At 38.9% G+C, this 24,119-nt stretch overlaps 1 long non-coding RNA gene across 1 annotated transcript; it reads left to right on the forward strand.

Annotated features, from left to right (window-relative positions):
• The first annotated feature begins 9,316 nt into the window (after positions 1-9,316).
• LOC106727425 lies at positions 9,317-12,984 on the forward strand. Its single transcript, XR_001363606.1, has 2 exons — positions 9,317-10,380; positions 12,254-12,984. It is a non-coding gene; the product is annotated as an uncharacterized LOC106727425 (long non-coding RNA).
• The last annotated feature ends 11,135 nt before the right edge of the window (positions 12,985-24,119 follow it).

Below are 24,119 nucleotides of genomic sequence, written 5' to 3' on the forward strand. Positions count from 1 at the left end.
GGGGCTGGACACAGAAAGGAGCTAACCGGGAGGAGTCCGGTCCCGCTTTGGGGGAGAGGGTGGCCTTTGAAGTACTTACGGAACCTGTCGAGCCAAGGTCGGTAATTTCAAAGAAAAAAAAAAAATTGTGGAGCAGTTGTCGACGGGCCCGCCGGGGTGGCGGTGCTTCTGGTTTTGACAGTGGCAGTGGGTCACTTTCCGGGCTTGTGAAAGCGACACCCGACCCGAGGCGGGTGGGAGGGCAGCGTGAGCCGGAGACTTGCAGGAGCTGCTGTTGCTCGGCGGTGCGGTTGGCCGTCTACGCGGGGCCTGGGAGGCGCGTGGGGAAGTCGGAGACGGGACCGCGCGGGAAGGTGTAAGAGCTCGCTCCCCACCACCCTCTGCTATGGAGAGCGGAGCCCCTGTTGGTTAAGTTGGGCTGTGTGTGCCCCTTGGGGTGACTTCTTAAATTCTTAAAAGCGGGTGATGTGAGAAGCCTCGAGTTCTTGGCTGCTCTTGAATCGTAGAAAATGTAATGCACTGGCCAGGGAGTTTCAACATATGAATAGTATCTCTTGTTGGCTTTATTCATGTTTTCTGCATATACCAACGTGTGTTTTTTAAGTGGTTCCACGTCAGCCTGCTGCTGTGGGTGTTTCTTGCTCATATACTTACGTAGAGGCAGGTGTCTGTTGAAATGAAGTTGCTCCGCAGTAGGGTCTTGGTATTTATGAGTAACCATTAAATTGTGTGGGGTTTTTTTTGTTGTTGCCATTTTTAGTTGCTTTGTAGCAATTTGTTGCCCCTTAAAGCGGGCCCTGGTGATCATTGAAATTATGTATCTAGGACAGAAATATTTTTTCCTAATTTTGTGAACATTAGCAAATATAATATAAGTGGAACTCTGCTTTAGAAAAGCTTCCATTAGATTTATTTCCCTAATAATGTGATGTATAGAAAACATGAAAACTGATACTGTAATGCATTTTTTTTCCCCTTTTGGATTTTAAAGGTTAAAAAATGCCTCTCCTTTAAGACTAACTCTCTTACTGAGGCTTGAAGTTTACCCCAACTTTTTTTCTACTTTTTCTAGACCATACGCCTTTATTTTCTGTTCCCTACACTCATCTTCAGTCTTTTCTTTTACCCTGGCTCATCTCATGATTTCTGGAAGCATGCACAGTACTCTCAGATCTTAAGACTGTCACTTGAACTCCTTGCCTTTTTTTAGCTAGCTAACTAGTTCTTTTTTTGATGGCCATATTCCTTGAATTTTTCCTTCCTTCCTTCCTTCCTTCCTTCCTTCCTTCCTTCCTTCCTTCCTTCCTTCCTTCCTTCCATTTTTCATTTGATACTTAAAAAGAATACATTCCTTGATTTTAGTAAACTGTACTTTTCTGGTCTCTTTTCCTACCTGTTTGTCCTGTCTGCCCACTCATTTAGTCAATGCCTTTCTCTTCTGTGTCCTTAATTATCACTTTTGTCTGGTGTTTATCATCTCCTCTCTGGTCCTTTTTAAGTAGGAGTAGAATCATACAGTGCTAAAGCTGAGAGAGCACAGTGATCGTCCAGTAACTTCACCCCTTCCTTCACTTTACAGATGAGAAAATTAGGGCCAGAGGATTGAGAATGACTTGTTCAGGGTCACATAATGAGTAAATGACAGAAGTAGGGCTAGAACAGACAATCCCTTTGATTACACTCTATTTTACAGGTCCCGCCAAGTATCAAAGAAGCTCTATAAGAATAGTTTGTAGCTCTCTTAAATACAGTTACTATGTGAAAATAACAAAATTTAAAAATGTCTTTCTTTTGTTCTAATGGCGAATTAGAGAATTTTTGTTGTTGTTAGTTTTTATAGAGAACCTCTGACCCCTACTAGATTTAGATTTTGGTTAAGTGTGTGCATTCATGCATGTTGAATGAGTAATATATTATTCTGGTCCCTGAAGCTCAAGGACAAATGTACCTAAGGGTTGCTGAAGAAGACAGCTTAGTGTAGTACAGGGATTGACAAACTGCTTGACACGGGTCAAATCCAGCACACAGTCTGTTTTTGTATGGCCCCTGTGTTAAGAATGATTCTTACATTTTCAAATTGTTGAAACAATCAAAAGAATACTCTGTGACATATGGAAATACATGAAATTCAAATTTCAGTATTAGTAATTCAGGTTGTGTTTTTTTTTGGAATGTAGCCATGATACTCCCTCCCCTCCCCACTCTCCTCCCCCCAAGTACTAGTATTTACCATTGTCTATGGCTACAACAGAGTACAGTAGTTGTTACAGTTGCAGTATGCAGGATAAATTTGAAACTACTTAGCTTGATATTCAAGGCCTAGTACAGTTTGATTCTGGCCACAACCTGCCCTTTCAGCTTAGCTCTTCTCCCATGAAACAAGTTTTTAATGCAGCCAAACAGGTTTCTAACATGCTTTTCATTTCTCTCTCTGCTATTCTCTCTTTCCTACTTCTCTCTACCTGTTCAGAACTTTCAAACACATTTTCCCCTCCACAAGTACCTCAGATCTTTAGTCTAAAAAGCTTTTTCTGAACATTTTAACCTTAGGGTTTCTCCTTCTTAGAAGACCTTTGTATGTGAATAGAATTAATTTGGCAATGAACAAATAATGCTTTGTGATGTCTGTTATGGTCTCAAACTGTAATATACGTTTTATATATTGTTATGCATTTCTTGGCAGCAGAGATCTTTGTATGTTTCTCTCTGTTGTCTTGTACTTATTATAGGTCTAGGACAGTGCCCTTCCTGGAGCAGGTATTCAGTAATGTTCATTGATGTGGTTACAGAGTTGTATGGAAACTTAAAATTCTAATTGATTACCCCTGCTTGGATGTTTTCCACAGAGTCCTTGGCAAGCTGTTTTCCATCCTTTGCTTGAATACCTTCATGACTAATCTCTCACAATATCTTTGGCTTAGAAGAAATCTCTTAAGTTTTTGAATTGAGAGAAGTCTTGATCTCTATTGTGGCCATCTTTTGATAGTTGCCTCTGGACAAGAGAGAAATCTTTAGTCATTTTCCATAGGATGCCTTCTTCTCGTTGATGAAGGTGGAGGATGAGAGCAGGAGGGCAAACCCTCTCTGTTCTACAGTCTGAGCATCTCAGTTCTTGAATTGTTTCTCAGTTGCTCTCTTTTAGACATATTCAGTGTTTTTAGTATTCCTCCTAAATTATTGTGCACAGAGAAGAGCAGAGAGAGTGTGGTCTGTTCATTGTGGTTAACAATAAAGCTTTTCACCTCATTTTTTCACTCTACTATATATCTTTGAATTGTTGTATATTGACACAAGCTTTGAGATCTCTTGCTTTTAATATCTTCACAATTTGTATTTATTGCTTTGTTGTTTTTATTCTGTTTCCTTACATGGATTTATGACATTAATATTTATTTAGTATTCATTGTGCATATTATTATACTTTGCCATATAGGGAACATTTAGAAGAAATACAAAAATTTCATTCTTCCCTCAAGTATCTTTTTTTGTTGTTGTTGTTGTTGTTAATCCTCACCCAAGGATATTTTTCCATTGATTTTTAGAGAGAGTGGAAGGGAGGGAGAGAGATAGACATATTGATTGGTTGCCTCCTGCAACCTTGACAGGGGATGGGGGGTGCAACCTTGATGGGCCTACCCTCTACCCACTGATCCAAACCAGCCAGGGTGCTCAAGTATCTTATAGTATAACTAGAGGCCCAATACACAAAATCCGTGCAAGGGTAGGCCTTCATAGCCCCGGCTGCTGGGGCTCTCGCAGCCCCCAGCTCCAGCTGCTGGGGCCCTTGCAGCCCAGGCTGCCTCCTGCCCCCCGGGGTGCAACCTTGATGGGCCTACCCTCTACCCACTGATCCAAACCAGCCAGGGTGCTCAAGTATCTTATAGTATAACTAGAGGCCCAATACACAAAATCCGTGCAAGGGTAGGCCTTCATAGCCCCGGCTGCTGGGGCTCTCGCAGCCCCCAGCTCCAGCTGCTGGGGCCCTTGCAGCCCAGGCTGCCTCCTGCCCCCCCCCGGCCTGGTGCTGCCCTCATCCACCACCACACACCGCGGGGTCCAGGGAGGACCCCCTGATCGATCGCCCCACAGAGGGTGGCCTGGGCCTCCCTCAAAAAAAAAGATCGCCCCGGCTGGTGGCCTGGGCCGCCCTCTGCAGGGCCATCATGAGGCTATGGCCGGGCCCTGACAAATTGCATCGCACCTGCCTTGGCTGGCCTGGCACCAGTGGGTGTCATAGCGTGGTCGTCCGGACAGTTGTTCCACTGTTCTACCGTTCAGTTGATTTGCATATTATGCTTTTATTATTATAGATTAGGGATAAGGTGAATATTTACTAATGCTTTTAAAATAATACTTTTCACTGCAACACTTAAAGTGGTGTCTCAGGAGTATATAAATGTAGAGAAGATGGAAAAATGAAAGAAAAAGAATGCAGTTCCATATCTCAATGTTGCTTTTTCTGCTTCTCTTTTCCATGTAATAAACAAAGCTTCTGCCTGGAACTAATGATAATGGTAGTAATAACCAATATTTACTAAGCATTTATTATATATCAGATACTATTGTATGTGCTTTGTATGTATTAAACCATTTGAGCTTCACAGCGACCTCACAACTATATATGGGCCATTGATATTGAGAGCCCCCCAGAATCATTGAAACAACTTGTTTTTCATCTCTGTTGTGTGGTTTTGTTTTTATAAAATCATCAATATCTATTCTGGAGCATGTCAAATAAATGTTATTTTAATATTATTTCTCCTAATTAAATTACTTGAGAAAATGTACTGCAGTAGTCATTGTTGTTTTTGGTGGTTCTTTTAAAATTAGTCTTTTTTCTTAAATTTGGGGTATTGATTCTCCTTTATAGTAAGAGGCAAGTATGTGAGGAAATACTAATTAGTGGTTTACATAAATTGAAGTGTTTAATATAAGTCATTAGTATTTCACTTATCATTGTAAATACTTATTTAATAAAGTGAACAAAACTGAATGCAGAGTTGTATATGATTCCAATTTGTCATGGAAAAAATAAACTCTTTAGGGTTATATGCATTGAAAAATTTAGAAGGACTCTAAAATATTAACAATTGCTGTTTCTGGATATCTGGATTATTGGGCTATCTATAATAATAAAAGGGTAATATGCTAATTAGACCAGACATCCTTCCAGATGTCCTTCCGGACAATCTTCCGGACGAAGCTGGGGCTGCCAGGGAATCCTGGATCCTGGGTGCCTGCCGGCGGCCGGAGGGAAGCCAGTGCCAGCAGCTGGGGGAAGGAAGGCCTACTCTTGCACGAATTTCATGCATTGAGCCTCTAGTATTTATATATTTCAATAGTGAGCCATGTACATTACTAAAAAAAAGAAATTTAGATGATCTGATTGTAGTTTTTGACTTAGTTATTTATATAGAGTTATTTATATAGAAATGTATTGCTTAGTGTGGGTAATATTAATCTCATCTATCTTTTCTCCCTGTACTCACATCATCCTCCAACATAATTCTTACTTTTATTCTCTTATTCATTTAGTGTCATCATCATCTATTTATTTGCTTACATTAGGAGCATTGTTTTGACTCCTCCTTTTTCCTTTTTCACATATATACTATAGGTGGTTCATCACTTGGAAAATATCTCTTGTACCCTTACCTTTCTATCCATGGCTCTGAGTCTATCTCTTTTCTCACTCAGATGTAGCTCTTGTAATGGTCTCTCTGCTTCCAAGCTCTTCTCTTTCCTACCCATCCTTCTCACAACTGCCATAATTATTTTCTAAAACAGATGACATTAAGATTTACCTGCTTTAAAGTTTATATTTAGTACCCTCCATTGGAAATTCAACAATGGGTGCTATTTATACACACTACCATGTGCCAGACACTATACTAAACAGTTTACATATAGTATCTCATTAAATTTCTATAACAGCCTTTTGAAATACCTACTTTTCACTATTTATTTGTGGATAAAGACAGTAAGGCTTAGAGAGGTTAAGTAACTTGCTTAAAGTTGTATAGTTGTTTTGTTTTTTTTTAAACATATTTTATTGATTTTTTACAGAGAGGAAGGGAGAGGGATAGAGAGTTAGAAACATCAATGAGCGAGAAACATCGATCAGCTGCCCCCTGCATGCCCCCCACTGGGGATATGCCCGCAGCCAAGGTACATGCCCTTGACCAGAATCGAACCTGGGACCCTTCAGTTCGCAGGCTGACGCTCTATCCACTGAGCAAAACCGGTTAGGGCATGTTGTTTAATTTTAAGTTCATGTGGCCTTAACCAGTTGGAAAGTCTATATTCTAGTCTTGATTGATTTCTTTAATTTAATTTTTATCAAAGTTATACATGCACACATTTAAAAGTTGAAAGGATCTATAGGACTAAACAAAAACTATAACTCTCTGCACATTCTTTTTCCACTCTATTTCAGGCTCTCCAGAAGCAACTACTTTCAACTCATGCTTTTGATATTTAGCTCCATATCTTAAAATAGCATGCTAATAGTTTTCTTTCTTGATTTTTCATTTTAAGGGACTATTTACTGACTTCCCACAGAGGAAGAAATGGTTTACCACTATCTCCACACACATAAAGACACACTTCTCAACCCTCTCAATATTGTCATATTCAAATTGTTTGGATACATCAGTACTCACAGTTTATATCAATGAGACTTTCAACTATTCATAGTTGAGCCATGTAGTTTACTGTGATTGTTTTCCCTGAGTTAATATTTTTATAAATTTGCTTTTGTTTAGTTTTTTAGATATATATTAATTTAGCCAAGTGATTCTCAACTGGGGGCAACATAGAGGACACTTGGCAATGTTAGGTAGGTGGAGGGAGGGCAGAGTGTGCTACTGATATCTAGTGAGCAGAAGCCAGCCATACTGCCAAATTTCATTCTACACGGCACAGGACAGCCCCCCACAACTAAGAATTATGTGCCCCAAAATGTCATTAGTGTTACGGTTGAGAAATCCTGGTTTAATCCTAACTCTCTTCTCAAGTATATAAAATTCCGTACTACGTCCAGACCTACCAGTTTTTTTGTTTGAATTTCCTTGAATTCCTGCTGTTGCCTCTACTGTCATCTTATCTTCTCAGGTCTCTCTTGTTTTGGAGCTGCTGGTTCTATATCTGATGTCTTCATCTTTCTTTGCTTACCTTCTCATTTTTTGAAGGACCACTTTCAATAGCTTTCTGGATGGGATATAATTTTTTCAAGACTTACATGTCTGAAAATGTTGTTTCTATCCCCTTGCTTTATAAAGTGTTTGGGCAGAGAATTCTCCATCAGAAATAATTTTCTCTCAGAATTTTGAAAACATTGATTCATTGTCTTTTTTTCTCTCTCTCAGTGTTGCAGTTGGGATATCAGATGTCTAAAAATTCTTTTTCACTAAACTTTTTTTTTTCTGGAAGCTTGGATAATCTTTTTACTTAGAGTTATGAAATTTCTGTAGTACGTGCCTTGGAATAGGTCTGTTTTTAATCCATTCCTGCTGGGTTCAGGGTAATATTATCCAATCTTGAATGTATGTCATCAGTTCCGAGAAATTTCCTTAAATAATTTTTTTCCCCTTTGTTTTCTGTGCTCTCTCTTGAATCCCTATTGTTTAGGTGTTAGGCCTACAGAGTGGTTCCTCTAATTTTGACTGTTTTCATCTATTTTCCATTTCTTTCTCTTTTTTCCCCCCTGTCTTCTGGGAAATTGTTCTCAACTTTATCTTCCAGTTCTACTAATGTTTTATTTCTGCTATCAAGTTTAATTTTCAAGCACTATTTTTTTTCTGGAAATAGTTTTAAATTATATCCTGTTTTTGTTTTATGGTGCAATGTCTTCTCTTTCTGAGGAAATTATTGGTAGTTTTCTTTTCTGCATAGTCTCTCTTTTCTCCAAATTTCCTTCTGTTTGATTGCTTTGAGTTTTGTCTTCCTGTTGGGGGCTTTCCTTGGATGTTTGGTGATCCTTGGAAGTCAACACTTATTTAAGAGAAGTACCTTAAAAAGCTGAATGGACACAGACAACAGTATGGTGGTTGCCAGAGTAAAGGGGGGGGGGCTAATATAGGTAAAGGGGGTCAAATATATGGTGAAGGAAGAAGATTTGACTTTGGGTATTGGGTACGCAATGCAATATACAGGTGGTATACCATAGACTTGAACACTTGAAACCTACATAATCTTATTAACCAACTAGAGGCCCAGTGCATGAATTTGTGCATGGGTGAGGTCCGGCCAGCCTGCCCCGATTGGGGCTAATCGGGCCGGACTGGCCGAGGGAGGAGATGCAGGAGGTTGGCTGGCCAGCCCTGCCCCCAATCAGGATTGGGGGGGCCAACCAGGGCCGGGGCCAGCGTGGGGAGCGGCTGCAGGCGGTTGGCTGGCTGGCCTCGCCCCCTAGTTGAACTCCTAGTCGAACTCCCAGTGGAAGCGACAATTTGCATATTAGGCTTTTATTATATAGGATGTCACCCCCAAAAATTTAATTGAAAAAAAAAAAAGCTGAATGGAAGTTATGCCAGTAGGTGATTATGGTTTCCCCTGTAGGTTGATATGTCTGGATAATTTCCTTGCAGACTCCCAATGACATATCTTTTCTCTTGTGCTGGATTGATTTCACAGAAAAGGTGTTTGATCTTTTGCCCAAAGGGAAAAAGCTTGGGATCTGAGTAGGAAAAGGGTATGTGGGTTTCATCATAAAGTATGCAAGTACACTTTTATTTAATTTCCCCAGTGTTCAGTATAGCCCTCCTCAAATTCAGTTGAACCTGGTGTCCTCTAGTCCAGAGATACCCTCTTTTATGCTCTCCAGAGATTGCTCAGTCTTTTGCCAGGGAGGGTCCAAGAGTAGAAGAGAGGATCTGGGGTTATTTTAAGCAGACTGCAGTCTGTTCTAGTTTGAACTCCACCCTTATCCCAGAGTATCTGAAACTGCCATTCTTGAGCCGTTTAGGTTATTTTTTTCTTTTTAATTTTTTTATGGAAGAGTTGCAAGAAGAATACAGCATTCCCATATACCCTTCACCAAGCTGGTTCTTCTGTTATAACATCTTATGAAAAGTAAGAGATTAACCTTACTATAATACTATTAACTCTACTACAAAATTTATTCAGATTTTATTAGTTCTTCCACTAATTTGTTGTTGTTCCAAGATCCAAATTCAGGATCCCACATCAGATCAGGTTAGTTTCCCTTTATCTGTGACCATTTCTTAGTTTTTTTTCGTTTTCATGACCTTGACACTTTTGAACAATACTGGTCAGTTATTTTGTAGAATGACCCTCAATTTGTATTTGTCTAGTTTGTATTCGTGATTAGATTGAGGTTATGAATTAAAGAGGGATATCACAGACGTGTCCTTCTCAGTACACCATTCAGAGATGGTGGGGAGATATGATGCTGATATGGACTACTGGGGATGTTAACCTTGATCACTTGGTTAATTAAGGTAGTGTCTGCTAGATTTCTCCATTGTAAAGTTACTATTTTCCTCTTTACTAAATACTTTGAGACCATGCAGATATCCTGTTTCTGCTTAAATTTATGCCCATTAATTTTAGCATCCTTATTACTCTTGTATTCTAGTAGCGATTTTTATTTCCCTCATTATTTCTACAATAATTAATTGGAATTCTGTGAGGAAGAGTTGTCCTTTCTCCCCCGTTGATTATTTATATCAGTATAGACTTAACAGGTATTTATTTTATTCTTTGGATTGTAACACAATACTGTTGTTATTATTATTATTATTTTCTCAAACTGTTTCAATCTTGACCAAGGGGAGCTCTTTCTGATTGGCATCTGTGGTCATTCTTTCTTTTTGAGCACTCCTTACAAGTGTTACCAAATAATGCTTCAGCCCATCTTTTATTTTCCCTGCCTCAACCCTGGAACCTACCACATTTCCAAGGATTTTAGTGGTATTTTGGTATAAATGTAAAGTGATAAAACCAGGTGTCTTTGGTTTTCCTCTAGGCTAGTAATGTAGGATTCAGCTTTCTCAGGTATAACAGTCATTATCACCTGTTCTGCTTTCCAGCTTCTAAAATTGTTTCTGGTTTATGATATTTTAAAGAGTTTCTTTACTCTTGTTTCAGAGATATTTGGAGAAGTTTCAGAGCTAAATGCTTATATTCAATCTATCCTCTTTAACCAGAAATTCCTAACTTAATGTTTTGATGTCCTGCCCCAAGCTAATTTTGTTTTAGACACATTTGACTACATTAGTTACTGTTTCCAGATGTGCTATATGCCTTCATTTGTCACTGCTGCTCCCTTGCCCTGTGTGAATAATAGGAATTTGTTTTTATTATCCAATTTTTAAACAGGTAAACTTTGATTTTACATGAAAACTACTACTTAAGTACGTAAGTACATTCTTAGGATTCTTGCCTCTTTTTTATTTTCCACTTTTTGGATTAGTCACATGAATTTTTTGTATCTTAGTGCCCAGGTACTGTAATTTTTTTGCCAAAATGAAGGGGAGAGGGTTAGTACATTTCTAGAATACTAGTGTACTATCGTAGCCCAAATTGGAAAGAAAAGACTATATCAAAAATAGAGGGTTGTGAAAACATAGCATTAAATATAGATTTAAATACCTATTGTAAATTAAGGTTCTAGAAGATAACTACTTTTAAAATTGATTCATTGGGCCCTGACCAGTTTGGCTCAGTGGATAGAGTGTTGGCCTGTGGACTGAAGGGTCCCAGGTTCAGTTCCGGTCGAGGGCATGTACCTTGGTTGCGCGCACATCCCCAGTAGGGGGTGTGCAGGAGGCAGCTCATCGATGTTTCTAACTCCTTATCTCTTTCCCTTCCTCTCTGTAAAAAATCAATAAAATATATTAAAAAAAAATAATAAAACTAATTCATTGGTATTAAGGACCTTCTTCAGTTCAGGCAACATGTTTAGGTGTCATGAAATGCAGAGGCATGTTCTTCTGTGAGATTTATTACACAGATTTTAAAGTATTTTGCCCAGGTATTGCTGGCTTAATTAGTTTTGTACAAATATTCTGCATTGTTAAAAAGCCTTTGGCAAAATAAGTGTTTGGCAGTGATGGCAAATGATTGCAAAATGATGTGATCTTTTACATCAAGATTCTTAAAGAGCACATATATTTTGAACTTATTTTCATTAGTGTAGTGTGAGTAAACAGCTATCTGTTCTCTGCTCTACTGCATCTTCCATTTACTTTGTTTGTAGGTGTGGGAGCAATAATAATTGCCCTATTCTTTTGTTTAATGGAGCTAAACCGAACCAGGCATATTTAAAGTAACCATGGATATGAATATTTTCATTTACATAAAACTGTTGCTACAACCCATTTTTGAGAGAGTACTGTTTTTATGAAAATGACTAAAATAAATGTATTGACTATTGATGATTTTTAAAAAACCATACTCTTAAAAGTTCTCTTACTTTTACAAGAAACCTTTCCTGATGCTCCTCTTTCAACCTGATCACATTTTCCTAGCCTTGAAATATACCACTGTACTTTTCAGCATTTAAAAAATTATGCCCCTTTATTATAAGTTACTTGTTACTTACGTGAATGCCTTTATTAGATAAGAAGCTATTCAAAGTCAGGACAGCCAGAGTACCTGGGTTCAAATACCAGTTTTGTGACCTTGGGCAAGTTACTTCTCAGGACCTTAGTTAAATGAGATACTAGTAACTACCTCCTAGGGTGGTTGGGAAAATTAAATGAGTTAATACATGTAAAGTGTCTTCCACATAATAAGCACTCCATACATGTTAGCTCCTCATTACTGTGACTACCTTCATTACTGTTATTACCTTTGTGGGGCTTCAGAACGAGTCACCCAAGATGTGCCTCTGTGGGATGAGAATTGTTTTGAGCTAATGGCAACTTTAGCTGCAGGCTCAAAAGAAACTTCTGTCCCTCCCTTAACTACCTACAAGAACTTGAATTAGGGCCCTTGCCCATAATAAGGGATTATCAGAAATAACCTCTTATGACCTATCTGTAGGATAGGGCAAACTACTAATTACTGAACATGTGCTCTCCCTTCAACTACCTTCTGAAATCTCAAGATGCTTTACCTCATTCCTAGATCAGAATGTGATATATACCCATTTTCCCTTTCTGTCTTTGAACCTGTTATTCATGTGGTCTCTGAGTCTCTCATGTACGTGGGGTTCCCATACATACGTATGTATTAAATTTGACTCTTTTTCTCTTGCTAATCTGTTTCATGTCTATTTGATTATTAGACCAACCGAAAGAACCTAAGGAAAATTTCTTCTTGTCTCACACCTTTATTCTACCAGTATATTCTCCCTAGAGAACAGCGCAATGTGCTCTACATTGTTGTCCAATAAATATTTATTGATTAAATGAAAATGAAGTCATAATGAGACATTTGTAATTAGCCTAGTTATGAATAACAGGAAAGGAGCAAAGGGAAGGCCAAATATTATAGGTTGTCATTTGGGTAGCTTTGTCAGGAAGCTGCAGCTTCACACTCCCTAGGGAGCCACCGGTCCATTCCCCCACAGATTGCTAGGGGAAGGGACTGGACAGGAGGGAGAATAGACACATGGCCAGTAAAGATGGGGTGACATAGGGAAATTGCTTGCTATCATTCACACCTAAGAACAGAGGTCATTAGCCAGATTGGACATGGCTACTGCAAGCACAGGGAGATTTGGGATACTTAATTCCCTGAACAAAGAAGTTTGCTCTCTTGGCTCTTGGCATGTTGTGCTTGACTCCTGGCTTGCAGGGCTCTCTCATAGACCCAGCCATGTGGATCCACACATACCATGGACTAATGGACTACAACTAGCCTGATGCTGAACTGGACCCGGCTGCAACATGGAACGGAAACTCTGGACACTGGCTTTGCTTTTAGCTTTACTGAATCCCCAGCTGCCCTTCTTCCAGGACACTTCAGAAGCACAGACATACAATTCCAAGCAAATAAAAATCTTTCATCCTCATGTGCAAGTCTCAGAAAATTCTTTTTCTTAAAAATATTGTAAGGACTCCACCCCTAACACTCAGTGGGGTAGATAATATCTCAACTTCCTGATAATAATTTTTTAGTTATTAAATATGCTACTTGAAGTTACAGTTCCAATTATGACCTTTCAGCTAAACATCCTTATGTGCATAGCAGAAATCCTAAACAGTTGGCTTAATTTAGGGGATTCCGTGAGAAAGTAACATTTAACTAGGTCCCAAAGATGACTTGATTGCCATGTAAAAAAGGAGGTCAGTCCTGGCCAGATGGTTCATTTGGTTGGAGTGTCCATTCCCTGTCAGGGCACATACCTGGGTTGCAGGTTCGATTCACGGACGGGGCACTTATGGGAGGAAACCAGTGGATGTTTTCAGTGTTTCTTTCTCTCTCTCTCTCTCTCTCTCTCTCTCTCTCTCTCTCATATTAATAAACATATCTTCGGGTGAGGATAAAAAAAAAGTTCAGAGGTTTTAGTTAGAAGGAATAACATTGCCAGAACCGGTTTGGCTCAGTGGATAGAGTGTCGGCCTGTGGACTGAAAGGTCCCAGGTTCGATTCCGGTCAAGGGCACATCCCCAGTAGGAGGTGTGCAGGAGGCAGTTGATCGATGTTTCTCTCTCATCGATGTTTCAGACTCTCTATCTCTCTCCCTTCCTCTCTGTAAAAAATCAATAAAATATTTTTTAAAAAAAAGAAGGAATAACATTTAAAACACAAAATTTGTAATGCATTTTAAGAAGTAGCAAAAGTTTAGTGCAGATGCTTAGGGTGCTGGGATTGAGTGAGAAGATAGTTCTGGCATATTGTGTCTCAAAATTCTGAAGGATTTGTTATACCTATAAGGAGTTCAGATTTTTATTATGTAAACATTAGGGGGCAAGGAAATGTTTTTTTCCTCCCCCTAAACAAGTTAACAATTTGTTTATAATTGTTATAAAGTTTAATTGCTGAAATTTGTTCATTGAAACATTTTACTTACATGAATGTTTTATGTCCTAAATTAATATTAAAAATTTACACACAAATGAAAATGGGAGAAGTGGGTATTTGCTAATACTTTATTCTCTCACCTAGTTTTCTTTTTTATTTGCAGTCATATAATTAGGTACTTTTTGTTTTTTAAGAATAAAATTTTCCCATCATAATTCACCTTAATCTCATTCTCCACATGTGAGTTGTGCTGGCAGGATATCATTTGGCATAATTGTTACATATTTGGTATGGATAACATATAGGTCAGAGTCCAACTAAATAGGCCTTATTTGCCTTCTTTAGTGCCAGTAGCTGCACTCTGGGAGTGCAGATCTGTTTGAAAGTCCCAAGCAATTTCTCACACTTGATGCTAGAAGGGAAGCTTTTGCAAGCGAGAAATTCAGTGTACTTAGGATTTTTATTGACAGCCACAGTTTTAAGCTTGTCACCATGTGGTTCCTTCACCTTTTCAGAGTGACTTTTGTAGCTGGTTGCTTTCTGAGTGATTTTCTGCTGATCTTTTTGCAGGCATTCATCTTGGAGGAGCCATAATAGAGAGACCTCCCTGTTTACCCCCTCTTCTTTTTGACAGAAGCTTAGTAGGCTAGAGGTGGCACCGGTGCTATAAAAGGATGACTCTGGTGGTGGCTGCAGCAGAGGCAGCATCTGAAAACACCACAAGGAATGTTTTTAATTAGGGATTAATGAAATCTTCCCAAGGATATTCCCAATGCTCCAAGTAAAATTGACTTTAATATTTAACTAAGAGCAGCTCTTGATTTCAACTAGTTTCAGGCTAGATTAGAAAGTGGAATTTTTGTATGACTCATGAAAGATATGTATTGCTTTAGTAAATATAAATAAACTATGAATTTATATACATTTCTTTCATTTTATAGATATTAAATGTCTACCCTTTTATGTGGTTAGGTATTTTAATTTGATTTCCTTTAATTTTAGGTTTGCACCAAATTGTATAAAGTATTATTTTCTTTACAGTATTTTGATGTATTGAAAGGGAATTGGTAAAAAAAATAAATAAAAAAATTAATTCCTAACAATGAAATTTCTTATTAAAAGACATCTGCAAATTTCTTATTAAAAGACATTAAAGCAATAGTGATTGCTTTAATTTTGACATTTTTAAATTCATGTGTCTTGAAATATTTACCATAAACATAATATAAATATAATTTTAAGAATTCTAAGAAAAATAGACATGATCCAGAAAATGTATCTACAATTCAGTAATATGACTTAACACTGGAAAGGTAGTAGTAAGGTATTATAGTCCCCTTATTTTTAAGTGAGGAAATCATCCTATATAATAAAAGGGTAATATGCAAATTGACCCTAATGGCAGAATGACCGCTGGACCAGTCACTATGAGGTGCATTGACCACCTCTCAGTCCCTTTCCCTGGCCGGCAGGCTCTGATCGCCTGATAGCAAACGGGGATCTGGGGGGGGGTGGTGGGGGAGGTGGTGCCAGGCCAAGGCCCCCGCCCCGCCGGTTGCCCCATACACACAGGATGACCCGTGGCGGGGGCAGGGCCAGCGAGCGGGCAGGAACAGCTGGCCTCTTGGTCCTTTCCCCTGGCCATCAGGCACTGATCACCCAATGGCAAAAGGGGAACCGGGGGTGGGTGGCGACAGGGGGCGGGGCCAGCTGCAGGCAGGCCGGGGAAGATGGCCCTGATCGCAGGCCAGGCCTAGGGACCATACCGCACACGAATTTTGTGCGCTGGGCCTCTAGTAGACTATAAAAGTGTTTTAACTTACTCAAGGTCTCAGGTAGTGAAAGCTAGAATGAAGAAGAAGGTGGCTGGAGCATCATCCTGTACACCAAAAAGTTGCAGGTTTGATCTTGGTTGGGGTGAGTAAATGAGGTAAATGATCAATGTTTCTCTCAAAGAGCCTACCAAAATTACAGCAACTGATCCATGTTTCTCTCTCTCCCCCTCTTTCCCTCTCATTCTTTCTCCCTCCTTGATCCCTCCCCCTTCATCTCTCTAAAATCCTTGGGTGAGTCAACTTTACTAAGGTATAATTTATAGACAGTTAAATTTGCCCTTTTAAGGAGTACAGTTTTATGAATTTTGACAAATTTATACATTGTAGCCCTGGCCAAGTGGCTCAATTGATTGGAGCATCATACCATGGTCCAGAAGGTTGTGAGTTCAATTCCTGGTCATGGCATGACTTAGTTGTGGGTTCAGTCCCCAAGTAGGGGAGGCAACTGATCAATGTTTCTCTCTCTCATTGATCTCATTGATGTTTCTCTCTCTCTCTCTCTCTCTCTCTCTCTCTCTCAAAATCAGAAACATTCTCGGGGGAGGATTAGAAAACAAACAAACTTATTCATTGTGTAACCATAGCCACAATCAAGATACAGAATATCTCCATCACTTTAAAAAAGTTTTCTCATGACCCTTGTAGTCAACTCATTCCTTTACATCCAGCCCTTGCAACCACTGATGTGTTTTCTGTCCTCATATTTTGCCTTTTCCAGAATATTATATAACTGGAATTCATACAGTATGTAGCATTTTGAGTCTGACTTCTTTCAACTGGCATAAAACAGATTCATCTATGTTATTGCATGTATCATCAGTCTTTTTATTGCTGAATGCCACAATTTGTTTATCCGTTCACCAGCTGATAGACATTTGGGTTGTTAACAATTTTTGGTGATTCTGAATAAAGCTGCTACAGATATTTGTGTATAGTTTTTTGGGTGGCCATGTCTTCATATGGTAAATGAAACTCTTTTCTGAGGTAGCTGTACCATTTTGCACTCCAGTCGTCAGTTTATGAGCATTGTTGTTACTGTACATTGTTGGTACTTGGCAATGTAAGGTGTGTGTTTTTTCAGTTTAGTTTAACTTTTAATGATATAACTAGGGTGTAATGATATCTCTTTGTGGTTTTAATTTGCACTTCTCTAAAGCCTAATGATATAGAGCATCTTTTTGTGTGCTTAAGGTTTTTTTATTAAGCCTGATTAAAAAACATACCTTATGAAAGTATTACATGGTTGAAGTTTTGCTAGGAAAAGATAGGAGAGAAAAGTGCCTATTCTTAAGGAGTTTATGATTTCCATAGGGAAAACTGGTAATTATTTAAAAGGTAATGTGGCGATAATTTTGGTAGGCTCTTTGAGAGAGAGGTTTACATATTAACTGGTTTGGTTGAAAGGACAATGGTTTGGGAATCAGAAAACGCATTAGTTTGACTTGGCCCTAGTTGCTTACTCTTTCTGGGCCTTTCTTTTTTTATTTCTTTCATCTGTGTAATAAGGGAGCTGGACCGTGGTGATAAAGTATGAGGTGTGTCCCTAAATTATAAATCTACATAAACTTTTTAGTAGTAGTTTTTTCTCTACTTTTTTGGAAGTAGGTTTTTAAACTTGTGAGAAGGCCATGGCAAGTGCAGTCAGAAAACAAATTAGGTATGTGCAGATTTTTCATCTGATGAAATTTATATTATCCAAAAACGATTATCTTTTGAAATTTTAAATAATATATATATAAATATAATATGTATGTATAAACATAGTTGAGGATTGTAGATTTCTTAAATCTGTTATAAGGATAGTAACTGAAAATTATATAATAATACCTTTTATATGGTATTATATTATACTTTATGGAGCATTTCAAGTTACTCTTTTGATCTTTAAAAAATCTCTTTGTGATGCCTGAGAGTCACAGATAAGTGACTTGCATAGGATTACACAGCAAAAAAAAAGTAGCCAGCCACCTTAACCTGAGAGTTCTTAGTCTAGATCAGGGGTGGGCAAACTTTTTGACTCGAGGGCCACAATGGGTTCTTAAACTGGACCGGAGGGCCGGAACAAAAGCATGGATGGAGTGTTTGTGTGAACTAATATAAATTCAAAGTAAACATCATTACATAAAAGGGTACGGTCTTTTTTTTTTTTTTTAGTTTTATTCATTTCAAACGGGCCGGATCGGGCCCGCGGGCTGTAGTTTGCCCACGGCTGGTCTAGATCTTTTGCCTCTGCAGTATATTGCTCTTTACACTGTAGCTTACTCCAATAGGAAATAAAGTCTTTAAATAGTTTTAAATAACCTTAACATTTTTAGTTGTATAATTTCATGTTTAGAGTATTATAAGAAAGTGATATTCTTATATTTAAATTATTATCCATGCTTCTAAATAAAGAGCATGGTTACAGCTTCTTTGATTTAGTAATAATGAAGAACACTCAAGACCTTTAAACAAATCAGTTGTTTCACAAGCTGAGTCACTACTTAAAGAAGAAAACTTAGCTGTAATGAAATATAAATATAACAGGAATAGTAAAGGGCATATTATTTCTCTTCCTGAGAGCAGTTTGTTTAGTTTCTAAGTTTAGATACCTACAGTACATTATTAGTGGGTTACCCTTTACCAGTAGTACAACTACTACTATTAAAAAGAATAAGACAAAAGTGGGAAGAGTGTTAGGATAGAAATGAGAGGAAAACATTGTTACAATTTTAATGCCACAAATATGTCAACATTATAAAGTCACTTATTTCTTTGAGTGCTCTTTCAGGCCCACCCCCTTTCACCTTTTCTTCTAGGACTTGGATTACACAAGTGTTAGATCCCTTTTTTATAGTCTTACAGGTGCTTGAGAATATTTTTTTATAGTTTTATAGGTGCTTGAGATGGGTTCTTTTAAACTTGTTTTTTTTTCTTTATTGTTCAGATAAAGATTTCTATTGTTCTTATCTTCAGGGTCACTGGTTCTTTTCCCTGTCATCTTCATTCTGCTGTTGAGCCCACTAGTGAGTTTTAGTTTTTGTATTTTAGCTGATATTTTTTGCTGAGACTTTTTTTTTTATTATTTCATGTGTGTTCATAGTTGCTTGTTGAATGTTTTTATGATGGCCATTTTAAACTCCTTATCAGATAGTTTCAACATTTACATCATCTCTGTTGGCATCTGTTGATTGTCTTTTCTTCTCCAAGTTGAGATTTTCTTGGTTCTTGGTCTGACACGTGATTTTGTATTATATTCTGTACTTTTTGGGTATTATGATAAGACTCTGGATCTTTTTTAAAAAATGTATTTTTATTCATTTTAGAGAGAAAGGGGGAGGGAGAGATAGAAACATCAATGGTAAGATAGAATAATTAATCAGCTGCCTCCTGCACACTCCTCACTGGGTATCGAGCCCACAACTTGGGCATGTGCCCTGACTAGGAATCGAACTGTGACCTCCTGATTCATAGGTCGACCCTCAACCACTGAGCCCCACTAGCTGGGCTAAATGTGTGCTGACTCTGGATTTATTTAAATCTTTTTTTAAGAGACCTCCTCTGATACCATGTCAACGGGTAAGAGGTGGTACTCCTTTGTTACTTGGAAGTTGGAGTGGGAGTCCAGTTCCTCATTCCACCTTTATTTACAATCTGGGGTGAGAGGGGTGCCTTTTTATTGCTGGGTAGCATTGAAGTTCATGTTCCCTTTAAGCTTCTGTGGACACCTGCTGGATTGGGAGTGGGTGAGGCACTTTGTTATCCCCATGTGACCTCCAGTGATGGAGAAGTGAGGAAGCTTCCTTACCACTGGGCTGTAATGAAAGTCCTTGCTGCCCATTAGGTCTTCTTTGATACCACCCTGGTCAGGGGAAAGGGAGTGCCTTGTTACAACCAGCTGAGGTTGGAAATCTAAGACTTCTCTCTCAGACTTTGATGATGAAAGTGTTGGCAGGGCAATAGTTTTTGTTTTTTTTTCTGTGATGTTTGGCTGTAGTATATGGTGGTTAGTGTCTAAAAGTCTTCTGTTTTATAAGGCTGCCCTTTCCTGATCCTTTAGCTAGGGAAGGGAACTCTTTTCTTGGGGCTTTTTTAGTGTGTGCCCTCTGACCAGAATGTATTAGGCAAAAAATAAAAAAGGGAATTAACCACCATGTCCTTCATTCCTTGGGGCTCTAGCCAGTCTGCTTTCTCTTCACATTTCATAGTTGTATTTAGCAGGAGGAATAGGGAGAAGTGCATCTACCCCCTCTTCCAGAAAATGAAATATTAGATATTTTAAAGAGTAGAATATTGTGTCTGGCTCTAAGCCTATAAGTGACAGTAATTCTTTTTTAACCACTATCTAAATTAGTGCTCTTTTCTTTTTAATTTCCTTTTAAGAGGCTTTCACCCTTCCTTGTTCCCTGTATTTTTCCAAGTATATATTACCTGAAGCAAAGGAATCCTAGAAGTTGAAGTTTATTGCCTTCCTTATTTTAGGTATCCTTTGTTTCTTTAATTATATTTTTATGTAGTAACCTCAAATTGCCTAAAATCTATATATCTGCTAATGTTACCTGATCTTGATTATACTAGTTTCTATTGTTTTCTGTAGACACATCATTCTGCGTGCTGTACACACTAAGAGTGTAGTTCTTGAACTTTCCCCAGATCAAATTACTTTCATTTTCTTACTGTGCACTTAGTTGTTTTGTTTCTCTTGATAGGGTAAGAGTGGACTAACACTTAAAATTTTTTACTTTATATATGTTAACTAAATTTACAAGTTTCTTTTTTGTGATTTACATTTAAATTGTAAAAACAAATACATGTGCAGTGCCAAACATTTGGAAGTCCCAGAAAAACATAAAGAGGAAAAAAAATTACTTCTAATTCCATCCTTGAAAGACAATACTGTAAACATTTTGATGCAATTCTTTTATTCTGTACATGTGTCCTTCTCTTTCCCAATAGACCCCCCCCCCCCGCCCCAATCTGAGGATATTTTTCCATTGATTTTTCTTTTAAAGAGAATGGAAGGGAGGGAAGGGGCCAGAGAGAGGAAAGCATCAATTGGTTGTCTCCCTCAAGAGCACGCAAGTGCCCTGACTGGAGCCAAATCTACAACCCAGATACCTGCCCTTGACCATGCTCTTGATTAAACTCATGACCCTTCAGTGCTCGGGCCAATGCTTTACCACTGAGCCACACCAGCCAGGGCCCTATACAGACCTTTTTAAAGGCTATTAATTTTGTGTTGTAAGGTTTTCTGATGCCCTGTGTATTAATGAGATTCTTTGCCCCCCAAACCTCCCCACTCTGGCTGGTGGAAACTGAAGTGAGTTCCAGGGATTCTTTCCTGTGGTTGTTCCCCTGCCTCATATAGTTTCTTTACATGCATATGCTGTTGAGTACTCAGCTGAATATTCAGAAAAGATCTGTGAAGTTTGCTGTTCGTGCAGCTTTCTTCTCTCTAGTATTCTGCCCTATAAATTCTAGCTGAATTGGCCTCCTCGAACTCCCCACCTCATCTCTTGAACTCAGGGAGTTTGCTGCATTGGACTCTACCTGGCTTCTCCCTCCCAGCACTGCAGCCTGGAAGGTGCTTTTCACAGGGATCGCTGTCTTGTGTTGGCTGTTGTTGAATATTTGAAAACTATTTCTTTATATATTTTATCTAGATTTTTAGTTGTTTAAGGTGGGGAGGGTAAGTCTAGTCTGATACTTCATCTTGGTTCACGATGCAAGTTTTTTTTGGAGATAGACAATAAATAAGTAAAATGCAAACAAATATTTCAGGTCATTATAAGTACTGTGTAGAAACCTGAAGCAAGGGAGGGAAATGAAGATTATCAAGAGGATTGTTGTTGTTTTATCCTCACCCTAGGATGTTTATTGATTTTAGAGAGAAAGGGTGAGGGGTAAGAGAGAGAGAAAGAGAAACATTGATGTGAGAGAGAAACCTTGATCAGTTGGCCCTTGTACATGTCCTTAATGGGGATTGAACCCGCAATCTAAGTTTGTGCCCTGATCAGGAATCCATCCTGCAGCCTTTTTGGAGTGGGGGACGATGCTCCAACTGAGTCACCCAACCAGTGCACCAAGAGGATTGTAATTTTATATAGGATGGTGAGAAGACTAGATTGAGAAATTGACTATTATTCTGATTATCTTGTGTTATATAACAGTTTGCCCCCGAACTTAGTGAATTTTGTTCACAGATGTTAATTTAAGCAAAGCGGGACTAGGGGAGCTTGTTTCTGCTCTGCTAGGTGTCAGCTGGGGCAGCTGAAGGGCTGGGGCTAGAATCATCTAAATCAAGCATGTCAAACTCACGGCCTGTGGTCCACATGTGGCCCACAACGAATATATTTTTTTTAAAGAACAGTTTATTTATTTATTTTTAAATATATTTTATTGATTTTTTTACAGAGAGGAAGGGAGAGGGATAGAGAGTTAGAAACATCAATGAGCAAGAAACATCGATCAGCTGCCTCCTGCACGCCCCCTACTGGGGATATGCCCGCAGCCAAGGTACATGCCCTTGACCAGAATCGAACCTGGGACCCATGAGTCTGCAGGCCGACGCTCTATCCACTGAGCCAAACCAGTTAGGGCCACAACGAATATTTTTGCAGCCCAGCCAATATAATGGTATGTAAGAAACGTTTTAATAAAAATTTGTAACTTAATTTTTACAATATCCTTTATACATAATTATTAATAAACTACGATGTTCGCTAATGACTGATTACTATAATCGTGTTGCATTCATTTCCCTTCCGTGCCTTCTGCGCTGGCGCACCATTTCTCTCCACTAATACTAGCACCAAATATTTTAGCAGCCGATTGCCAGATCATTAGTCGTGTACTGACTTGTTTGGTGTGCGCAACAGGAAATATTTTGGAGAACAAGAAAGATAGGTTTATTTGCATTACACTTATTATTTCGTGCAGTTATTCAGTGTCTGGTAAGTTAATGTTCAAGAAAAAATGTTAATCTTTATTAAAATGTTCTATTCTTTTATGTTAACAATTACTCATTTATTTCAGCCTTTGTATTCAGCATATCTCTATCTAAATAAAGCTACATTTCTATGAACATTGAAGCTTTTGTTTTTTTGCAGCCCACATAAACTTAAACCTTGTTTATTTGGCCCACGTTAGCCTTTGAGTTTGACATGCTTGATCTAAATGCTTTCTCACGCACATGTATGGTGGCTGATGCTATTTGCCAGCTGTGATCTCATTTGGGCTGGAACATTTACACATGACCTTTCCATGTGGCTACCTGGCTCCCACACAGCATAGTGGCCAGGTTCTCATCACTATGTGAGATGAGATGATGGATATTAACGAAAATTATTGTGATAATAATAATACAATGTTGTATGTCAATTATCTATATATATAGAGCCAGGGTCTGTAACATCCAAAAGGACCAAATGGATGACCGAATACTGGAAGTCAGTCCTGTGGATCAGGCCTGGAGAGAGGCCCGGAGAGAGAAGCAGGGTCTGATCCACAGCCTCCATGGCAGCTGTTGATCAGCCCTTGCTTCTCTCTTTCTCTCCGGGCCTCGCCAGCAGCCACGCCTCTCTTTCTCTCCAGGCCTCGCCAGCTGCGGGGGCTGCTGATCAGCCTCGCCTCTCTGATCAGGCCCAGAGATAGGTGCAGAGATGCTGACTGGCATAGAAACCGACCAATCAGAACCAAATCTGGGTGAACTGCGAGGAGCCAATGTCTGCCTAGGACAGTGATGGCGAATCTTTTGAGCTCGGCGTGTCAGCATTTTGAAAAACCCTAACTTAACTCTGGTGCCGTGTCACATATAGAAATTTTTTGATATTTGCAACCATAGTAAAACAAAGACTTATATTTTTGATATTTATTTTATATATTTAAATGCCATTTAACAAAGAAAAATCAACCAAAAAAATGAGTTCGCGTGTCACCTCTGACAATAAAGGCTTACCCCAAGGGTTGGGCCTAAACTGTTAGTTGGACATTCTTAGTGCTGCCACGGAGGTGGGAGAAGCTCCTGCCACCATCACCACTCTGGCCAGCCATGAGCCAGCTTCTGGCTGAGTGGCACTACTCCTCGGTCTGACCTAAACCCTAGAGATTAGTACTTCATTTTACAACTTTTTCTCGGTTTATAGGCAGCAGCAAACTCAGACCACACAGTCGGGTGTGCAAGAAATGTTGCTTTCTTTATTGTTTAGTAACCAAACCTAACTTCAACTTCAGCCCCCATTCTGCCAAGTGAAAAAACAAAAACAAAATATTATTTAACTTAGGTTCCCCACCCCCTTCTCTGGAGTTGTACTTCCATGTCAGACAGTTTATATCTCAGGCAGAGGTGCCAAAGAACCGAGCAGGGTCAAG

The sequence above is a fragment of the Myotis brandtii genome, unplaced genomic scaffold (genome assembly GCF_000412655.1).
Source record: "Myotis brandtii unplaced genomic scaffold, ASM41265v1 scaffold422, whole genome shotgun sequence".
NCBI classification, from domain to species: domain Eukaryota; kingdom Metazoa; phylum Chordata; class Mammalia; order Chiroptera; family Vespertilionidae; genus Myotis; species Myotis brandtii.